Raw genomic sequence first — 5,327 nt, forward strand, 5'->3', positions numbered from 1 at the left:
AATAGCACTCTGCTAGAGAAGGGGCAAAGAGAAAGTGGTCTTCATGTTGATTAGAATCTGTAGTCATGATCACTGTTTACAAGGAGAGACCATCCTGCAGGACAGCTAGGGACATAGCTTAGTGGGAGAACACTTGATTCCATGCACTAGGTGAGAGGCTCAATCCCCAGCATCATTTTCTCTCCTCCAGAAAATGAAATAAAAATTCTTCAGAAACATAAGTAGCCCTTTGAATTTTCCACCAAACCAGTTAATCTGGGGTCAGTGAATTTTTCCATTAGGGATTATGAGCCTAGTGCAAAGTGGACCCACCCAAAATGCATCTTTGAACTGCATTCTGCCTTTGAAGAGTTCTTTTACACCAGCATTAGAATTGCTGTGTATCCCATGCTGGTGTAATAGTTTGAGGGCAGAAAGCAATAGTGGAAGGTAGTGTCAAATAGGTGTATAAGGTGAGGGGACACCCCATTTCTGGTCCAGTGTTGAGTTGGCTTGATTGCATCAACTCTTGAAAGTTTGTTTTGATGTAGTTTAAAACTCAATTTGAAACTCTTTTTTTCTAATCATCTATAATTTCTGTTCTGAATATCCACAGTGCTGCTAAGGAATAATTTTAATTCTGAGAAGGGAGCAAGTGCCAATAATCATGTGTGATAGTTTGATGTTTAAAATCAGTAAGTCACTCAAGCCGAAATTAAACCTCTACGTGTCTATAAAGGACAACCCAACTAGGAATACATATGTGTGAACCCTAGCCCACAACTGGGACACTCCCACCCAGGTACCAGCAGGGGTAGCCTCACTAGACGGTCATCACCATGGGAGATATAGACTTGATGTTGATAGGGAGAAAAAAATGTCTTGATATTTTAATGTTGCACATTAGTTTCTCAATTCTACACAGCAAATTACCACAAGCTTGGTGATTTAAAACAACAGAAATTCATTTTCTGATAGATCTAGAAGCCAGATGTCCCAAAATCAAATTGTCATATGGGTTGATTTCACAATTATCTCCCAACTGCTGGTGACTGCCGGCAGCCCTCGGTCTCCCTTGACTAAGGGACAACTTTCACATCTCTGCTTTTTTCTTCACGGGGACTCCTTGCAGTCTATGGCTTGCCCAACACTGCCCAGGCTCATTTCACTTTGAGATACTTGTCTCAACCATATGTGCAAAGATTCTGTCTCAAGTGTGACTGAGTTCTGAGGTTAAGTGAACCACTCAGCTCCATGCAGTTGGCAACTTAAGGCCATACACAGTTATCGCGTCATGGTTACTGTGGATCTGGGATCCTCCTTGGATTAATTCAGTCTCTGTGTCTCATCAAGTTGTATTCATCATGTTGTTTGGTGACACACATTAATTTGAGGCTGTTGTCTGAGTTCTCTGGTTGTTGGTTCCATTTAGCTCAAGGATGACTGAGGTCCCCATATTGTTCTCAAGTTCTTGGAGGCTGCTTAATATTTTCCACCTTGAGGCTCTGTCAGTATCAGGGTACTTTGCTCTTTCCAATCTAATAGAAAAACAGTTGAAGCTTGAGTTTGTCTGACATCTTGTATTTCTTGTCTCTAGACTGAGATGATATATTCTTATCCAGTTCTCTAGCTCACGCAGAGAATCTCCCTGTTGAATTAATACAGTCAACTGATTGGGAATATTTGTTATACCTTTTCCACTTAACATAATTCAACCCCAAGAACCATATCTCATCATAAGCACACTCTTTCATCCTCTAGAGAAATGGAATGTATATTTATATCAACTAATGTGGACATGTTGAGGACATTCATTAGAATTCCACCTTCCTTAATGGGATTATTGTTTTAATGAAATATATATATATATATATATATATATATATATATATAACATGTATATATGTATATATATGTGTGTATGTATATATATATATATATGTATATGTATATGTATATATCTGAATTTATTTGGAGATCCCAAAGCAAATAGATTCACTTTTGTGGTAGCTCTGAAATCGAATTAAAGTGAAATGTGCACATGTACACATATGGAAGGTAGGTGTGAAGACAAAAGACAAGAATCAAAGTAAAGGGGTGGCTAAGTCTAATCAGGGACAGGAAAACAGAGGTGTTATGACAAGAAAACTAGTACTTAAATCTACACACCATGTGCTTTGATATCATTTCCAATATTTACAATGAAGAAAACTGGTTTTGTAAATTTAAAAGAAACGTTTTGCATCAGGTTTCTTTGTCTGTGAACCCTCCAGCTGCCGTGCCACAGGTGTAAAAGGAAGGGCAGAGAATAACAAGCAAGCAACCAGTGATGTCAAGAGGCTTCGGTGTTTCATCAACCCCTCTTCTCCCTATTTTTTTTTTTTTGCCAGATATTATACATCTTTGTTGAAGAGATATTTAGAGATTTAGTTTCATCCACTATCTAAGAAAGAGAATGGAGGAAAAAAAAAAAGAACAGAAGGAGAGGAGGGAAGAAAGAGAAAGGGAAGAAAAATGTTGATATTTAACTCACTGGGCATGGAATGCCCCGGAGACCAATACATTTATAATTACTCAATCCGCATGAAAACTCTCCAGTTATTGGAAACAAAGTTTTGCTTACCCACTAGCACCTACTGCAGAGGTAGCACACAGTCCTGATAACATAGAGTCTCAAATGTGAAAATGCTGAAGACTTTGAGATCCCAATGGATCTTTGAATGTTATTGGAATAGCAATGGCTTAAAATTTCAACTATTCACCAACATTTAATAGCTCACTGCAACCTCACTAATAACCAGCACAATATCCTGAGCAAAATCAAAGTTCTTTTACAAAGTAAAGAATTTAGGGTTAAAGCGAGCATTTAATAAGGGATAAACCTTAATGCCTTACATGAGACTATTGTTTCTTTTAAGCTAAATAGATGAGTTGACTGTGTTAACTTTCTTTCTCACACAGCAGATGTGGGAGAGCAACAGGTTGTACAAAGGGGAGATTGTCATTAGCATCTTTGTAGTCTCAGAGCTATGTCCTCACTCTCTTGCACATAAACAATAACCATGTGATTGTTTTTTCCTAGTTATTGGGATTATAGCACTAAGTAAGATAAAATGGGGCATCACTGTGCTGCACTCTGCTTCTTGAATTCTGTCTTCCTGCCTTCCCAGGAGGCTTGCTGGCCCCAGGAACTTCCAGGTTAGGCCAATCTCATTCCCCTGCCATATCCCTCTGGGGAACAGCCAGAATCAGCATTGGTAAGCTGTGCTCTGTCCCCTATGCTCAATCATCTGGCCCACAGTTCTGCCTGCTTTCTCTAGGAGGCCACCATCCAGGTAACAACGAGATGACTTAAAGACCAGCAAAAGAACACAATCAACAAGAGCCAGGGAAATATGGCGCCACCAGAGCCTAGCTAGTCTACTACAGCAAGCTCTCAATATTCTACCATAGTCTAAACACAAGGAGATGACCTTAAATCCAATCTTATAAAAATAAGAGAATTTTTAAAGAGGAAACAAACAAATCTCTTAAAGAAATCCAGGACAATAATCAAACAGGTGAAGGAAATAAAATTGTTCAAGACAAAAAAAAAATGAAAATAGAAGCAATAAAGAAAGCACAAACTGAGGGAATGCTAGAGGTGAAAAACTAGGGAAGAAAAATAGGAACTACAGATGCAAACATCACCAACAGAATGCAAGAGATGGAAGAGAGACTCTCAGGTGTAGAAGATATGATTGAAGAAAGAAACACATCGGTCAAAGAACATGTTAAATCTAAAAAGTTCTTGGTATAAAACATCCAAGAAAGCTGGGACATGATGAAAAGATCAAACTAAGAATAATAGAAAAAGGAGAAGATTCCCAGCTCCAAGGCTCAGAAAATATTTATATCAAAATCATAAAAGAAAATTTCTCCTAAAGATTTCACCTAAAGAAAGATGTGCCTAAACATGTAATAAGCTTTTAGAACACACAATAGATGGAACCAGAAAAGAAAATCCTTCTTCCACATAATAATCAAAACACTAAAAATACAGAACAAAGAAAACTATTAAAAGCTGCAAGGGGAAAAGGCCAAGTAACATATAATATCAGAATTACACCCCACTTATCAACAGAGACTCTAAAGCCAGAAGAGCCTGGGCAAATGTCTAATAGATCCTAAGAGATCATAGGTGTCATCCCAGACCTCTATATCCAGCAATCACCATAGGAGAAAACAAGATATTCCATGACCAAACCAAATGTGAACAATTTATATCCACAAATCCAGCCCTACAGAAGATATTAGAATGACAACAACATCAAAATAACAGGAATTAACAACCATTAATACCTCTCAAAACTCAATGGATTAAATTCCCCATAACAAACACAGACTACCAAAATGGATTTGAAAACAGGATCCATCATTCTATTGCATACAAGAAACATAGTTCAGCAACAAAGATTGACATTACCTCATAGTAAAGGGCTGGAAAAAGATTTTCCAAGCAAAAAGACACAAGAAACAAGCTGTAGTAGCTATTCTAATATCTAATAGACCTTCAACCATAATTAATCAAACAGATAGGGAAGGATATTTCATACTCATCAAAGAAAAAAATCCACCAAAATGACATCTGAGTTCTGAATATGTATGATGAAAATGCAAGGGCACCAACATTTGTAAAGAAAACATTATTAAAGGTTAAATTACACATTGAACCATACAAAATAATAGTAGGAGACTTAAATACCCCAATGTCACCAATGGATAGGTCATTCAGACAGAAATTAAACAGAGATATAGTGAAACTAACAGATGTTATTAATCAAATGGTCTCAACATATATCTACAAAACATTTCATTCAAATACAAAATAATATATCTTTTTCTCAGCACCTTACAGTGAAAGGGTTAGGCTAACTTTGTAACCTATATGTCCTCTAAAGCCTATAGTTTTGAGTTTTAGGTCCAGGTTAAGCTAAAGCCTCTTAGTACCTTTCCAGAGAGTGAAGGAATATGACCCTATCTGTGAGGACAGATATAAAAAAAAGGGGCAAGCAAGCAATGACCTTCACTCAGCAAAAGAATGACCAGACCCTTGTCCTTGAGATAGCGTTTCTTAGCAACAAACCTAGACTTCTTCTGAGTAGCTTTTGACCTCCAGCCAAGAGCCCGCAGCCCTAATCTTCAAGGATGAGCTAACCACCTCCACCTTAAAGTGCAGCTGCATCCACACTTGGCAGGACTGGCCAAGCTTGAGCACCTAAGACTAACCAATTATCTTACTTTATAGCTTCCTCATCCAATCCTAAATTGCCAAAACTAAAACTTCAAATTTCCTGCAATTTTTCTTT

Source organism: Meriones unguiculatus, chromosome 10, assembly GCF_030254825.1.
Source record: "Meriones unguiculatus strain TT.TT164.6M chromosome 10, Bangor_MerUng_6.1, whole genome shotgun sequence".
NCBI lineage: Eukaryota > Metazoa > Chordata > Mammalia > Rodentia > Muridae > Meriones > Meriones unguiculatus.